This window comes from Rhinolophus hipposideros (assembly GCF_964194185.1).
Source record: "Rhinolophus hipposideros genome assembly, chromosome: 2".
Lineage (NCBI taxonomy): Eukaryota > Metazoa > Chordata > Mammalia > Chiroptera > Rhinolophidae > Rhinolophus > Rhinolophus hipposideros.
The window spans coordinates 105982430-106000274 of NC_138048.1; the positions used below are offsets into that span (position 1 = coordinate 105982430).

At 43.3% G+C, this 17845-nt stretch overlaps 1 protein-coding gene across 5 annotated transcripts in view; it reads left to right on the forward strand.

Moving 5' to 3' along the window:
- LOC308489149 (beta-1,3-galactosyltransferase 5-like) overlaps positions 1-17845 on the forward strand; it is a 129407-nt gene that overhangs the window by 22345 nt on the left and 89217 nt on the right. For 2 of the 5 annotated variants that reach the window (XR_013992056.1, XR_013992057.1), the window contains exons 2-3: positions 4660-4738; positions 17512-17635. The gene's annotated coding sequence lies outside the window, so the exon portion shown is untranslated. Of the gene's footprint in view, positions 1-4659; positions 4739-17511; positions 17677-17845 lie in introns of those variants that run through there. The other 3 variants (XM_081029897.1, XM_081029901.1, XM_081029898.1) reach the window with 3 other exon arrangements.

Below are 17845 nucleotides of genomic sequence, written 5' to 3' on the forward strand. Positions count from 1 at the left end.
GCTATTTCTTCTCCTGCTGTTCTCTCTATTCTTTTGTTCAGGAACACTTGTAAGAGTAAGTTGGCTCTCTTAACCTATCTGCTACATCTCCCTGTGTTACTGATAAGTCCTAGTTGTTGTTGGAGACAGTTATCTCTGGGAGAAGATAATTGTTCTCTTTTTAGTAGTTCTTTTTTTCTCCCTGAAACATGGAAAGGCAAGCCAGAGGTTTAATCTCATTGTACTGTAGAGAGTCATTTCTCTCAAGTTTCCTACTTACCACCTCTGTTCATTTTTCTCCAGTTTGGGAAGGGAAACAGTAAGACTTTTGTGAATTTTAGTTCCTTACCTTTTCCCTGCTTCCATCTCTCATGTAAAATGTATGTGTAAAGTTCTGGTGTTTTCAGAGTTTTTCCTTGGCCACCAATTTCAAGGAGTAAGACAAGAGTTGTGTTCCTTCATTTGAATGTTGCTTGTATATATTTGGCCAGCTTGAATTTACTGTTTCATTTCAATGGACAAAGTAGAGAAACAAATGTCTCGATACCTTACTACACACTTACAAAATAATGGTTGCTAATACTGTTCAAACTATCAGTAGTAGATCGGAGTGGATGTTCAGTGTCCCAGTTTTATGTGAAGTCTAGAACAATGCTTAGGGGTTTGGTATCATGGAGAGAAACAAGTTTATATTATAATTGGACATGAACTAAGGAATTGAGAAATTTGAATTAGACGAATGGTAGAGAGCCGGCCTTACTAAGGTTAAGGTGTAGATGAAGGATGGGTCGACATTTTATAGATATAGGCTGTTACAAATGCTCCACAGCTAACTCTCAAAGTTTTCTGGGCAACCCATAAATAACTGAAATTTGATTTTTGGATACGTTTATTTGGCTTTCTCAAGGATGAAATGTCCAAATTCCCTGTTTGGTAGTTATTAAATAATTAGGTTGCCCCTCTAACTCCCACCAAATGTGCAAAAAGATCAATTACTCCAAGACTGTAGTTTTCTCCTTATCCTCACTGTCTTGTAAATCTTGTTTTTGCTTCTGCTCTAAGAGTCAGTTTACCAGCTGATTCTCCCATGGCAGAAAATCATTCACATGAAAGATAACTAAATTACATGCAAAATAAATAGTTTTCTCTGAGTTAGTCTTTGACAGACCTACACTTCCCAATTTGGACTTACGGTGTAGCACTTATGTCCAATATCACACGTGCACTTTTTTCAGTTTCCTCTTTTGCTGACTTCTGATGCAGGCTATTAACATTTGTCTAATTAAAGCTCTTTCTTGGATCGTCTGTAGCAACCTGTGGGATGCAAAAGCAAAGTGTTTGCACTTGTTATTCTATCAGGTAAAGTGGAAGTGCTTTTTCAGGCTAATGAAAACTGATCATGCCAAACAACAGGTGGGAGATTTAAATGGTTAGAGAAGAGTTATGAGGTTAGAAAGGCATTTTTCATGTGGATGGTCCCTAGACATTGAGATTCATTAAGCCTGGTGGATCTCGCTTTCCTGCTGACCCAGCCATAACCCTACTCAGTGAATCTTTATCTGTTGGACTTCTTCATTAGTCTGTGGGATGTGTGTCTCACAAAGTGTTCTAGAATCAAACTTGGGCAACCCTGCCAACTAATCTTATTTTTGAAATTCACTCTGCATGTTAACTTCATAAAGTTTCCCAAAAGTCTTGCAGTAAAGAAGGCTGTTTAATTTTGTTTCATCCAATGGTTCCCCAACTTGCAATCCCACCTCACTCTCATGCCCCATCCCACTGTCCCCAAACACATACAGGTCTTCTTGATGTCTGGTGGGGCAGTTTTGGAAAATCTGACCTACACTGACAGAAAGGACTTTATGTTCTCTTTAGCTCTGATTTCAGCTTCCCTTCAACACTTAATTCTTGTCATTTTTTTTAATTAATAGTTTTATTGGAGTATAATATCAACATCATAAATTTTACCCATAATGTTTATAATTCATTGAACTCCAATTTCTTTTTTATTATTGTGACGAAATACACATAAATTAAATTGACCATTTTAGCTTACAACTCTATGACATTTAATGTATTCACAATGTTGTCAGTCATCCCTACTGTCTAGTTGTAGAACCTTGTCATCATTCCAAAAGGAAACCTTGTACCCATTATCAGGCACTTCTCCCCAAAGTCGCCCAGCCCCTGGGAACCACCGTTCTATGGACTTGATCACTGTAGGTATCTCATGTAAGTGGAATCATGTAGTGTGAGTATCTGTCATTTTGTGACTGGCTTATTTCACTCAGCATAATGTCTTCAAAGTTCATCCATGTTGTAGCAACGTGTCAGAATTTCTTACTTTTTAAGGCTGAATAGTATTCCATTGTGCGGATAGACCACATTTTGTTCCTTCATTCGTCTGTTGATGGACATTTGAGTTGTTTCTGTCTTTCACTGTTGTGAATAATGTTATGAACATGGGTGCACAAATATTTGTTCGAGTCCCTGCTTTCATTTCTTTTGGATATATACTCAGAAGTGGAATAACTCAATCATATGGTAATTCTGTGTTTTATTTTTTGAGGAACATTTTCCACAGTATTGCACCGTTTTACATTCCCACCAGCAAGGCACAAGGGTGGGTTCCAATCTCTCCACTTATTTGCTAACACTTGTTAGTTAAAAATTCTGTTTCTATAATAGCCATTCTAGTGAGTGTGAGGTGGTATCACATTGTGGTTTTGATTTGCATTTCCCTAATGATTGGTGATGTTGAGCATATTTTCGTGAGTTTATTGGCCATCTAAGTATCTTCTGTGGATAAATGTCTGTACTGTAAGGACATATTTTTTGGAGGACATTTTGACCCTTGTCAAATCACTTCTTGTCACCGTCCCCTCACCAGCTCATACACAGTCATGTCAATTGCACTTCAAATATGGAAGAATTTGACCTTTCTCCAATTTCTATGAATTGCATTGTTTTGAAGATGAAGTCAAAAGTGTCACTGTACAGTGCATTTAATGGGACCATGTCAACTGATTGTATATTGAGCAGATGTCTGAAGGGATTGTAGGGCCTTATGAATCAAGCAAACAAACATCTAAAAGTCTTAGGAATTATCTAGAATATTGCCTGAGTGCTTACTGGTTACTGGTACCATGAAGTACTTATTTGACTTTCACAAAAACTTTAGGACGTAGTTAGCATTATTTTCTCATTTTACAAGTTTTCCATTTCTAATTTATAGAGAAAACTGTCTTAAGAAGGTAAGTATGCCCAGAGTCTCACAACTAACAAGTGTGTGACTTAAGATCTGCTCTAGATCCCTTAGGTTCCAAACACTGAACTCTTAACATCTTGATTATTTTCTATATATAGCATTTCCCATTTTATTTTTTTCCTGTCCCCTTTCTATATTTATTAGATATGCTAGAACTTAGTCCATTTTAAAGAGAGGGTGTGTGTGTGTGTGTGTGTGTGTGTTTATCAGTGATGTTTCGTTTTAACATTTGGATAAATTCAATCCTGCTTTTAGTTTTATTATTTCTGCTCTTTTCTATAATTTTTGTTTGTTGTCTAAATTCTTTGAGAGCTTAGTGCTTTTCTTTCTTTTTCTCTTTTAATAATGAAAATACTTAAGGCTACGCATTTACCTCTGAAGGCAACTTTGACTACATCCTGAAAAATCATATTTAGTGTTCGCATTTATTCTGTTTTATAAATAATCTGTTGTTGCACATTTACTGTCTCCTTTGACCTCATAGTTAATTTTCTTTATTTCTAAGTGGTTCGGATTTTTGATGATCTTGATTAAACTTAATGTTAATTCCTACTTTTATCGCTTGATGGCCAGGGTGAGGGCCTGTTGTTTTCACTTTAAGTCTGCATACAGTTACATTGCTAATCAGAAGTACGTGCAGTTATAATAATGGAAATGCTGGTTTAAAATGAAAATGATGAGGATATAAAATCGGTGCTTAGATGTCACTTAGTCTAACTTTGAGTTCTTGTTTCTCCAACTGATATGTTTTGTTCTTTTTATTGTTAATATAGTCTATGTAGTCTCAATAAAATTTTTAGGGCACATGGACAGTTTTGTTTTTTTTTTTAAGGAAAATGTTCTCAGCCTGTACTGTAACAACTAGCACTCAAAGCCAGATAGCAGTGAAAAAACGAAGAGTTATTGTTAAAAGGAACAGTAGGACTCTCTAACAAACCCGTCAATGTTTAACAATTTTAATGAGCTTTTAAGAAGTGTCATATTTTCACTGTGAACCAGTTCACATTAAAATCTGTGGTTTTCCTGCCAAAGTTATCTTTAGTGAAAGCTGTGTACTTTTAGTCAGACTTGGAATAAAGTGAATGTGAATAAACTGGAAGCAGATTACATAGGAAATCCGAATGTTGGAGGGAGAATCTTCTAAGCAGCTGTGTCTTGGATCTGTCAATACTCCCTGTGACAATCTTAGCCACACTCTCCAACATTCCCATGACAGGGTCTCATTCATTGACTACTAGGGTGTTGGTGACCCGGGTCAGTGAAATTTCCCCCTCAGACATTCTGGCTTCATCCAGGGACTTGTGGTGTCTGTGCTGGGTTTTCAAGTGAGAAACAGAGAAAGACACAGGAAGTAACTGGCCATTGACTAGGAGGTGCTGTTTGCATGTTAATATTTTCTTTTCCTATTTCAGGAGAGGTGGTTTACATAGATTCACTTGAAAGCTGGGATTGCCTAGAGGTGGCCAGAGCAGAGGACACAGTCCCTGGGAGGTAAGATGCGCAGAAATACCAAAGAGAGGGTGGGACACAGCTCAATGGAAATAGCCCCCCAGCTGTTTTCGAATCTTTAATGTAACCATTTGTCTGCTCTTGGATAACTGTTTCTGCCGGTAGAGTTTTCTCCAAACAGAAATAAAAATCCAGTGGGAAAAAAATTATGTGGGGGAAATTTTTTCCCTTTCAAACTGTTCATAGTGAGAGGAGGAAACAAATACTGACAACTAAATGAAAAGTTGCTGTGAGCAGACTTCCATTTAATACTGCTATTGTATTTTGTCGCTTAGCAAAGCACACAAGGCACACTGCAGATATTCAGGTAATAACTGCCTTGAGTAATTTTATTCATTTATTCACTTAGTAATTGTTGAAGTGTTGTAAGGCTACTATAAGAAATTACCACACAGTGAGTGGCTCAATCAACAGAAATGTGTTGTCTCACTGTGTGGAGGCTAGAAATTGGAGATCGAGGTGTCAGCAGGTTTGGTTCTGAGTCTGTGAGGGAGAATCTGTTCCATGCCTCTCCCTGAGCTTCTGGTGGTTTGCTTGCAGTCTTTGGTGTTCCTTGGCTTCTAGAAGCATCACCCCGATCTCTGCCTTCACCTTTACATATTTTGTGTATCTGTGTCTGTGTCCAAATTTCTTCTTTTCATAAGGACACCAGTCCTATTGAATTAGGGCCCACCCTACTCCTGTATGACCTCCTCTTAACTCATTACATCTGCAGTGACCCGATTTCAAAATGAGGTCACATTCTAACCTCTTGGGGGTTAGGACTTCATCTGAATTTGGGGGGAACACAATGAAACCCCTAAGAGTAAATGTTTACTCATCTAGTAAAAGTTTACTGACCATCCATTATGTGAAAAGTATCGTACGAGGTATTCAGATTTAAATAAACATGAAATAAATATTTCCTGTCCCAAGTCACTTACATTAAAGTAGGGAAGGCATATAATCAAATAACTGTAATCTGGTGGTGCTATGGTAAAGATATATAGAAGAAATTGTGGTACCAAGAAGGGGAATGCCTAAGCCTGCTTGTTGGTGAGAGATCAGGGACACTTCATTGAAGGGGCAAGTCTGAGCTGAATCTGAAGGGATTCAAAGGAGTTCACTGGATAGACCACAAGCATTCTGGACAGAAAGCAATGTGGAAGTCTGAAACAAAAGGGCACATTCATGGAACTTTAAACCATCTTTTGGCAGGAGTGTAGGGTGCCCTGTGGAGGTGACAAATGGCCACTGGAAAGTTTTTAACGTTGGAATGACACTATTAGACTTGTGGTTTTGCAAAGTTCTGATTGACAGCATGAAGGCTGGAGTGGAGGTGGTTAAGTCTGGAGTCTGTCAGATAAAACCGTGGCAGTGGGCATGGGCCTGGTGCTTGTGGCATGGCGTGGCTTCTGAGGCCCTTCAGCCTGAAAGGAAGAGTGGAATTTCAGATGTCTGTGGGATGTTGAAATGGCATTTGGATTTGGAGTTAGGCAAAAAGTGTGGAAGGGCAACATGAGTTTTGTGTAAATTGTGGAAGTGGATAAGGGAGACGATGTCAATCAGAAGAGAGGGTCAGGGGCACACCTGAATTTTAGGGGTAAGACAAGGAAGAAAAGCAAAAAAGGAGAATCAGAGTGAGAAATCTGGGAGATGGGAGGAGAACCAGATGAGCACAGCATAGAAGCCAAGGACTGTGGTGGTTATAAGAAGAAAGCTTGGGCGGAAACACCCAACATCACAGGTAGGTCATGGAAAACACTGAGAAATTGGCTGTTGTAAAAAGAAGAGGGCTCTCACCAGAGGCTCCTCTGTTGTGTTACGGATAGGGGAGAGAGGACCCCTGACTCATCAGTGTACAAAGCCTAGAGAAGGCCTGCAGAGCCCCTGATGATGTCAGAAAAGGCCAAACTCCTCATGTGCTCTTCAAGGCCATGCTCAGCTCACCCTGCTTGCTTCTAACCTCACATCCACCTCTTTCCTTTACACACTGCCCTGTTTCTGGAACCCACTAGGCCCTTCCGGACTTCCTGCCTCTGCTGGTGGGCCTCCCGGGGGCATCTTTCCTGAACACCACCAAATGGGATCTCCGTTCTCTCTACTGCCCCGTCAAAGAAAAACCAGAGCTGGATGGCAGAGAAAGCAGCAAAAACAGATTTTGTTCAGGAACTATTGCAGTAGGGGAAATGAGGTCTCAGTGTAGACCTGGGCTCCACTCCAGATACAGCAAGGGCAGGAGGGCTGTATAACAAAGGGGCAGGGTGGGGTGGAGGTCAGTGGGTAGGAAGTGGCTGGAAACAAGATCCTGGAAACACTAGGGGGCAAGGGGGATTCTGACTAAACCCACTTAGCAGGATTCTTGCTAGAATTGGGCAATGCGTAGATGGACACGGAAGTCCAGAGGTTGAGGCCTAGTGGAGAATGTGTTCAGAGGAGCCTGGCTGCAGTTTGGTCAGGGACGTCTTTGTCAGGTTCCCACACTTCCTTGCTGTGTTATACCTGCTTATTGCTCTGCGTTATCTGAGGACTGTGACCCCTCAAATATATATCTCCCTTATCTTTGAATCATGGGCCCCACCTGCCACAGAGGAGTCATTCGGAAGAGGTTTCCTGAGGCAGCAAAGGGGCCTGCGACGAGGGCGCAGTGCTTGCCCCCTTGTGACAACCCTGGCCACACTGGAAGCTCTTCCAACAGGATGCATTCCTGTCTTAGCTGGTCAGCCATAAAGAATGGGCCCAGGAAGCCCCTGAGGCCGTGCTGGGGAGAGGAAACTTCACTAATAAAATTTCCTACCGCCACAGCCAGCATGAAGGTGAGCATGAAAGGTGAATGATGAATGAGATTTTTGTTCACAGAGCTTGGCCCAGCAGATGCTGATGTGAAAGGCAGGGAAAGGAACTGTTCCTCACTGGGTTGGGGCCCTGGAGTTTGCTTCTCGCCAGGCGCCTCTAAACACCTCTGTGTGCAGACCCCAGCCCCTGGCTCAGCCATGACCCACACGGTGACCCACGCCGTCCAGGGCAGCTGGTGCAAATGGTCACAGCCAAAGAACGCCTCCCATTGGGCCGCCGTTGAGCTGCCACTGGGAGTAGAACAGAGGGTATGACGTTTCTTAAATGGGAGAAGGGTTGAAATAGAGTGGACGGTGTATTTTGTTAAGTAGGAAAATTTAAAAAAATTGTCAGCACTATCACCACTTTTTTCATAGGAATAAAAAAATATGTATTTTACCAAAAAGAGGGGTGAAAGTGTGCAGCTCATAAACGTTCCACTCGACCCCAGCCCTGACTCCTAGGCCCTAGCTCAGAAGATAAAAACGAGAGCAACAGACATTCTTAGAGTGACTGGACACATGGGGGTGACCTCATCCAGTGCCTTTGGATATCCACTATGCTGTTTTCCCTCCCCTCGAATTGCTGCCATCATTACCGTATTTTGCTGTGTATAATGCACCCTCGTGTATAATGTGCACCTATGTTTTTGGCCCAAACTTTCAGGGGAAGAAAATCTTTTGTTTTAATTTGAATTTTTATTTATTTACATGTAGGTACTTGTTTTTTGTATTATAAAGGAATTTTAGCATTTTTAAAAACATAGTATAGTACAAGAAATTTTCTGTGACAAACAATTACAAAACACAAGAAGTAAGTAAGGTACAAGAAATGTCACGTACCTGTAACAAATTTATGATGTTTAAGGATCACAGACCAAGAGCTCTTTGTCGTCGCAAGTTCTTTGTAAGTTCAACAAAACTGATTATCGTATTCCAGGGTATTATTTTGCATAAGGTTATCATTATTGATTTCTAGAGTTACACGTTTAACTCATAAGCATAAATAAAAGAATTAAAAACATTTATGTAAATACAGAGTTAGTACTACCCATGTATAATGCACATCCTATTTTTCCCTCACAAGTTTGGGCAAAAAAGTGCACATTCTACATGGCAAAATATGGTAGTTTTGAAATGTGACGACCAGGTATGTGGGCCTGTAGGAGATCCTGCATGTCAGAGCAGGACTAATGAACTGGGGTCTCATACCTCGGATGGGAAAAAAAATTGCATTCTTATTTTCACAAACCTTTAGCAAAATACGTTGTGATGACGGGCAATGCATTAGTTTCCTAGGGCTGCAAAGTACCACACACTGAGTGGCTTAACCCCGGGATACTTATTGTCTCATAGTTTGGAGGCCAGAAGTCTGAGATCAAGGTATGGGCAGCCGGGGGTTCCTCCTGAGGCTGAGAGGGAGAATCTGTCTCAGGTTTCTCCCTGCTTCTGGTGGTTGCTGGCCATCTTTGGTGTTCCTTGGCTTGTAGGTGTAGCACCATGACTTCTGCCTTCATTGTCACGTGGTGGTCTCCCCGTGTCCTAACTGGATTTCGACCCACCCTAACAGTCTCACTGTAACGTGGTAAATTCCTCATCTCCAAGTCGCATTCTGAGGTCCTGGGGGTTAGGACTCCAACATGTGAATGTGGGGGGACACAATGCAGCCCCTGACAGGTTCTGACCCGCATAGTAGTGGAGTCTGTGACTTTGTCTCCAGAGAAAGTCACTGGCATTTTCACATCACAATAGTAGTTGTGGTCATTGCCAAATATGGACAGAGCTCATGCTGCCTGCAGAACTAAGGTTGTCACTAGACGTGGAGCCAGAAGTCATTGTTAGATACAGGGATGAAGAAGTGCATGCTGGCACACTTTAAAAAATATATTGATAAATTTATTTCAACGTAGCTGATTTCCTTTGTAATCCTATGTGTTTTGTTTCATGAACTGTGTTCAAAAGATCCATGATATAAAAATATGTCTTCTTAACTGTCTTCAGGAAGAACTTACTTCCATCACAAACTGGAGGAGGTACTTTTCTGTCCTGGTTCACTGCCTCTGCAAGAGAAGGTCACTGTTCTTCTCTGGTGCCCCCCAGGCTGTTCTCTCTCCAGGTCCCCCCACGGGCCCCCCTGGTACCCCCAGCCTGTGTTCTCTCTCCAGATTCCTCCAGGTGCTCCCTACGTACCCCCCAGGATCTTGCTCTGGATCCTCCCAGGTGCTCCTCCCCCCGTGTGCTCTCTCCAGATTCCCCCCAGGTGTCCCCCTGGTGCTTCCCAGGCTGGGTTTTCTCTACAGGTGCCCTCGAGCTCTTTGCAGGTGTGGCCTGGAATATGAGCTGCCAGCCAGGAAGGAGTGAGGCTCTCAGAGCAACTTGCAGGCCACCCTTCCCATTCTCCTTGGGGTTTGAGTCATCCTGTGGACAGTGTACTCGCTTGTCTGGGGCCAGGAGCATGTGGACAGAAGATTCTAGGAAGGTGGCACTTGAAGGGGAGACTGAGTTGATACTACTCGTGCCACCCAAACTACTAAAGGTCATACTTTGATAGGAAGTCATGGCGAATAATTACTGCCACGCATACGGTCCTTTCCGGTCTCCCTGTGAGGCAGGCGTGATTACCCCAGTTAGAGACGAGGACACTGGTCTGGAGCATTTACACACCTTGTGCTAAATTACACCACTGAGCTGGATGTGGACAATACCTTCTGTGTCCAACCTCCCACGCCCACCCCACCTTTCCATCTTAGCAGGCTACCTGAATTTAACAAAGGGGACTTTCTTTTTCCTGCTGTATAGCACCTTACGCTGATTTATGATGGAAAGCAGAATAGGTGCTGACTTGACAATTAATGAAATATTGTAGAATCATCAGAGAAGCCTCCCACTTTGATCAAGGAGCCTGCTTTCCATATCTGGCCAATAAGATATGCGAAAGCAGCCATCACTGCTTTAGAGCATGCAGAAAAAACAGGCCCCAGACTTTATTTCCTGTCTTTAATTTTCTGTACATTATGATGTTTTGGCATCTTTAAAAACCTTTCCGGTGGGGGAGAGACTGCCCCTCCCAGGGCTAGTCAGTTCTTGGTGATCCAAAGCACCGTGTCTGTAATATGACAGCTAGCCAATTCAGAGGCACCTGTCCTCTCCCTGGGCCTTCCACCCCAGGAGACAATATTCCTCTGCCTTAGGCATCCCAGGGCCAGGGTTAGGCAACTAGGGGCCACCTCACAGCCCAAAGCCTGCGGCAGTTATTCCAAGTAGCCAGTCCCAAGCTGTCAACCTGCCCTGTGTCACCATATCCACAAAAGTGCTCAGGAAAAGCCATGGCCTGGTCCTGTCTTGCGCTCCTGCTTCTCCTTCCTGACCCAAACCTGATGTCCCTTCTCTGGCTCTGCATGGTGAGCTGTGCTTCTTGTTTTTAAGAAAACTATAAATCACGTTAAACATTTCTTCCAATGGCATTGACCCCTCTGAGTCGTCACTGAGTTGCCTTTATAAATTATGACACAGAACAGGGGTCTGTTCTGTTATACCCTGGCCCACGAAATGCATTGTGAAAAAAAAATCAGATGTGTGGTGAAACAAATTTGGGTACTTCTACAGTAGAGACTTATTTTTAATTAAAATTGTTTGAAAATATCCACATAGCATAACTTACATATAGCAAACTGCACAAATCTTCGCTGTAGGACTCATTGAATTTTGACATATATCTACACCCATGTAACTGCCACCCAGATCAAGAATAGAATATAACCAGCTGTCAAGAAGGGTCCTTGTGCCCTCTTTTGGTTAATAATCCCCCAACCAGAGGTCACTGTTTTTCTGACTTTTGCACGTCATATAAATGGACCCATCAGTACATACTCTTTCACGTCTGGCTCTTGTCACTCAACACATGTCTGTCAGATGACTATGTAATGGGTATATCAAAAGTTAGCAATTTTTAATGGCTATGGAGTATTTCATTTGTCCATTCTGCTGTCAAAGGAAATTTCTTGTTTACATCTGTGCTATTTATCAATTTATTACCTCTTAGGTCCAAATTCACTCTTTTTGGCTACTCTCTGAAAATAGCTCTGGGCCCACAGTGACTTCTCTGTTTTCGGGCCAGGCCATGTTCTGCCCTGGCTAAGGAGGTCCAGATTCAGCCCTGGGTTGCGGGGCGGGGGGGGAGGGGGGGAGGGCTTGGCTGCCCCTCATATCTGCTATTGCCATATTCTGTAGAGTTCTCTTTACTTCTGACTGCTCATTTCCCATCTCTGGTATTCCTCACTAGAATGAATGATTCTTTACATTAAACTTTCCCTGTTTGAATTACGGTGTGGTTTCTCTCTCCTGATTGGATATCACAGTTTTTGGTTATGAGCAGTGCTCTGAACATTCTTGGCCATGACTCTTGGTGGATGTAAGTAATCATTTCTATTGGCTCTGTGCCTGGGAGTGGTTTGCTGGGTCACAGCACATGTCTTTTACTGTAGCAGATACTGCCAAAGTAAATACAGCTGTCCAGAGTGTTTGTAGCATGTAACATTGTCACCCACTTCATTTCGATTTTTCTAATGGGTGGCAGTGGTATTTCAGGGTGGTTTTGTTTGCATTTCCTTAGTGACAAATGATGTTGTGCTTCCTTGGTTTTTTTTTTGGCCATTTGGGTATCTTTTGTTCACAATTCATTTTTTCAAATTGTGTTTTTTTGGTCCTTTCCCTGTTGATTCACAGAAGTTACTGATTTATTCTGGATAATAGTCCTTTCTCAAATATATGTATGGCAATTATGTGTGGCAAATGTAGTCTCCTAGTCTCCCGTGGACTCTCTTCATGGTATCTGTTTTTTCTTATTAGTTTCAGGTGTACAAAACAGTGTAATAGTTAGACATATCACGCCTCACAAAGTGATAACTCTCTCCCCCAATCTATTGCCCCTCTGACATCGTATATATCTATTACAATTCCACTGACTCTATAAAAGGGAAAAATAACAAAATGAAACTTTAAAAGATACGATCTATTCCCTGTGCTCTACTCTCTCTATATATAGTCACGGGATGTGGAGTATAGCATAGGGAATTGATGATATCTTTTGAAGTCCCATTTTTTCATTCTTCCCTTTTATGGTGTGTTTTTGTGTCCTGCTTAAAAATAAATGCCTAGATCAAGATTAGAAACCTTTTTTTCCAGAAGCTTTCTTGTTGTACCTTTCACCTTTAGATATGCAATCCACCTGGATTTGATCTCTGTATATGGTGTGAGGTAGGGGTCATATACTTCTCCCCATGTGGATATCAAATTGATACAGCACTTTTGATTGAAAGATCACTCTTTCTCCACTAAATTGTTGTGATGCATTTGTCATTTATTAGGGACCATGTGTGTGTAGGTCTATTTCTGGGCTCCCGTTCATCTATTTCCTATCATAATGCCAGTTTTCTTACATAGTTTAAAGGCACATCAGCTTACTTCTCTAGTAAAGGAAAGTGCCGAACTTTGCAAAAAGCTTGGATGGACAGTGTTTGTAGACAACGTCTATTCATATTTGTCCAGGCCACCAGCCTGTTGGGGAGTCATCTGGGTTCAAACTGAATCATATGATGTGGTTGTTCTCTGCCTGTGCTTCTCTACCCACTCTTTCATCCTGTTGAGAAACGTGTGCTGGGATTCTTGAACTTCTTACTTTTGCTATCTTCCATAGGTGGGGTGGCCCTTTATTCCTCTTCATGAGCTGGCACCTCTTCTACACACTTCCAGAAGAATTCCTTTGTCCCCTCAACAACATAAGTATCAGTGGCAGGCTGCTCAGGAGATAGAGGGGCTCCCAGCATGCATTAGTCAGGATTTTCCAGAGTAACAGAGCCCAGGAGTAGAGCCAGGTTTCATGGTGTCTGAAGCTTACACAATTGGGAGCAGGGAGCAATCCTCTTTCAGAAAAAGAAAACAGTGGAGATGAGTGAGTGGTCTTGAAGCAAAGCTTCATTAGTCTCATGGAATAACCACCCGATAAATGGTTTTCCTTAGAAGGCCCAGACTTAGTCTCCAGACCCTGGGCCAGGCAGTGTTGGTGTGGGGTTGGCGGTGCAGAGGCGTTGCTCATCTCTGGCTCCAGGCTAGACCCAGGAATTCACTCCCTGTCACCCTCATCTACTCTCCTCTTGCTTTCCTCACTCTCCCCCTCCCCCAGGAGGTTGAACTTGACCATCATCATATCCCAGGGGAAGGGATATTTTCAGTCTCTACAACAAGTCCACTTAAAAATTAGATTGGGGCGTGAGATACCACCTCACTCCAGTCAAAACGGCTATCATCAATAAATCAACAAACAACAAATGCTGGCGTGGATGTGGAGAAAAGGGAACGCTAGTGCACTGTTGGTGGGATTGCAGATTAGTGCAGCCACTATGGAAAACAGTATGGAGGTATCTCAGGAATCTGAAAATGGAACTACCCTATGATCCAGTAATTCCACTCCTAGGCATCTACCCGGAGAAATCCAAAACTCCAATTCAAAAATCTGTATGCACTCCTATGTTTATTGCAGCACTTTACACAATAGCCAAGATATGGAAACAACCGAAATGCCCATCGGTAGATGACTGGATTAAGAAGCTGTGGTACATTTATACAATGGAGTATTACGCAGCCATAAAGAAGAAAGAAATCTTATCATTTGCAGCAACATGGATGGATCTAGAGAACATTATGTTAAGTGAAATAAGTCAGAAAGAGAAAGACAAGTACCATATGATCTCACTTATATATGGAATCTAAAGAAAAGACTATGTGAATGAACTAATCAGAAACAGTTTTGGGGACACAAAGAAAAAACCGAGAGTTATTAGATAGGTGCGGGGGGGGGTTGGGGATAAGGGGAAAGGTGAAGGGATTTGGAAGCAGCTGGTAACCACAAGATGGCCTCAGGGTTTTTTTGAAAATTAATTTGGGGAAGGTATTCAATAATGTTGTAAAGATTTTGTTAGGTATCCGATGGACATGCTTCCTATTTGGGAGACCACCTCAGGGATACTGTGGATACCTGATCATGGCATTGTACACCAGAAGCTAAACATTAATGAATGCCAACTATAATTTTACATATATAATGTGATGGTTCAGTGTGAGGTCGGAGGGATAGTGGATGGGGGGAGGGGGGTTCACAGTGTGAGGGATATAAATGATGAACGTCTAAGTATTACCTTGTCTTGTACACCTGAAACTAATAAATAAAAAAAAAAATTAGATTGGGGCGGTGGCCTGGGGTCTTTGACCTTACCCATTTATGATGCAGTGCCCATTTGGTTGACTCTTTACATGTGGTTCCCTCTGGTGTTTTCAAAGGGACCAGCCTAGAGTATAATCATGCAGGACATGTAAATGATGTCCAGACTTGCTCCAGACTTGCTCTATCAAAATCTTTGTGGGATGGAACCTTTGAACCTGCATTTTAGCCAGTGTGCTGGGTGAGAATCTTTGGGATGTTTGGGTTCAGAGATTCCAAATATCATCCTTGCTGCATTTCCCAGAATGCTGTTCTATATTCTATGGCCTGTGAGATGGCAAGTCTTCCAAGATGTGTGACAGTGGCTCTGGAGCAGTGTCAAAGGTGGATGCCAGCCCTCTGGATTGCCCACCACACTCCCTGAGTTGCTGTGGTCTGGAATCCCCTCCCTGGTCGCACCTGCCACATCACACCTGCCTTCAAGAACTAAGTCAAATACCATATTCTCATGGCCCACCTAACTGGCGTGGCACCTGGCCAGTTCTCTGTTCACCCAGGGCCACGGCCCTTGGGGACATACCCCTGCTTGTGTTTCTTGGCCTCGGTGCTCCCTTTGTCCTCAAGGTTGAACTTGACCATCATCACCCACTCCACACCTTTCCCTTCAGATCCAGGAGGTCCTACTCACCAACCCCCTTCAAGTTAACTTTCCAGACCATCCCTTTGGCTTTCCAGCCCTCGGGCATGTAGACTTAAGAACCCTTTGTTTTTAGGTCCTGTAACTTGAGGTCAGAGGTCCTGCCCACCTGGCCTGGGGAGAGACCTTCCATATGACTGGGAGGCAGTTAGGTCACTGACTTTCAGGTTCCCTCAGACAGCATTTCCCTGCCCCGAAGGCTGTCACTTTCTGCTATTACTTTTTCCACAGTAATTCAGATGTACCCAGCATCTATCCTGTGCACAACTCTATGTGGGTATTCAGAGGGTGTACCCCTGGTCCTCTGGGCACTGCGGCCCCAGCCTGGACCTGAAGCGGCAGCCAAGATACCTGCAGAGGAGCCCGTGGAGGGAGGGAGGCCGACAAGAAGGGAGGGAGGGGCCTGCCACCTTCTGGTTTGCCTTGATCTATAATTCATGCGCAGTGCGCATCTACTCCAGTTTCAAGGCTCTCTGTGTGTATTGCTCACAGGTTAAAAGAGCAAAGCCTGGAATGCAGAACATGCTGAATAAACGGTGGTTCCATTACTTACTGGTTGGCCAGGCCACATAGCCTGCTCCAGGTGTGCATAGGAGGTGGGGCTTCCATAGCAGAGGTGCCGTTCATGGCCCTGTCCCAGGTCAGGTGGACTTGCTTTAGGCTAAGGGCTCCTGCCTCCTGACGGCCTCTGAGGACCAGAACCCAGGACACACCCCATCACTTTCTAAAAATGTGCTGTTCCAGGCTCTGTCCCCTGTTGGTGCCGGGTGACCTCCTGAATGTACCTCCAGTGGGAAGTTGGATGCTGGGTCCTTATGGCGTCCAATATAGACTCAACCAAAGATGCAAATGCTTTCAAATAGGGATTGTGAGGTGTATCTTTTGGAGAGTTTGTTTCTTGGTCACTCCATTGTCGGCAAGAAGAGTGTTCCAACTGTACATGAAAAAAAGTGATGGCAGGGAGCTTTGGACGGTTGGGGCCCTGCCACTTGCTCTGCCTCCTGGGTGTCACTTGGTGTGAAAACAATGCAGGCAGTGAGCCAAGCAATTATCCCTGGGGACTGAGATCCTTGTGAAGAAAGGTGCACTGGGGGGATGAAAGCTAAGGTTTACCATTGGGGCAAACCACTGAAGAAGAGCAAATTTGTTGGAGAGAGGAAGCAAAATAGAGCAATACCATCTTTCCCTTGAATTAGGTTTTTATATTTCTCTCTAAAACATACTGTGGGGGAAATGCAATTTGGTTCCTCTCACCCCTTCCTCTGCCGAAATAAACCACACATCCTAGCCCTGCAAATAAGTAATCTCACAAAAGAAGAAGGGAGGAAATAGAGGCACCTGCTTGCACTCCCGCAGTGACTGAAGGCGGTGGGGGGCTCCAGCTGCACGGGAGGTCCTCGGGGGGCCCGAGGAACAGGAGCTGGACTGAGTCAGCCTCTGGAGAGTCAGCTAGTTCTGGAAAGTTCCATCATCGTTCCATCTTTTTTCTGAAGCTGTTTGACTATATTTGGAACATAATTTTAACCTAATGAAATTTCGAGGTCTTCTTTTGCCGTCAAAATAACCAACCCTTTCTCCGTTTCCCTCTGTGAGTTGCTTTTCTTTCTGGCTCCCTCTGCCCTCTGTCTCGCTTAGGCTGACATTCTGAAGACACGCACTCTGAGTTGAGAATTGATGGATTTCTTCCATGTTAAATTCTTTAAGCATCAGCCACCCTCTGTTCTGTAGAGAAGGTCAATATTGGTATGAGAAGTTGGGGTGTACAAAGCTCCGGGTGCTGTCCTAGTCCTTTAGGCCAGAAAGAGACATTTGCTTGCTGTTATTGTCGTGAACCACATGGTGGAATTTGCCTTGATCATACCTATTTTACAGATAAGAAAAGTGAGGCTGGGGTGGGGCTCTAATAGCCCCCCAAGTTTACATAGTTAGGTGGCACTACAGAAACACTCAGGCACAACGAATGGTGAAGAGCTGCTGATGGGGCATAAGTGATTTGAATGATGCTATTCTTTCTGTTTTCTCCCTGGAGGGTGATTCCTGAGGAAGAGAATCATCATTTTTGGTAAACAAAACAAGTCCAGAACCTGAGAGAGAGAAAACAACATATGCTGACGACTCTTTGGAACAAATTTCCTCTTGGAATCTACCCTGTGGCTTAGTCTTCAAACCAGAGGTTCATCCTGCCCAGGAAACAGTGAGTTCTTTGCGTTTTTAACGTTATAACGTTAATGTGGATCATCCTGGATTTGTTGAGAGTGACAGAGATGGGTGGTCAAAAAATGGAAGAATCAGACAGGAGATTTAAAAAGGTAACCTAAGAAAACAAAACAACCACCATGTCTAGCAGGGGCGGAATTCCAGGG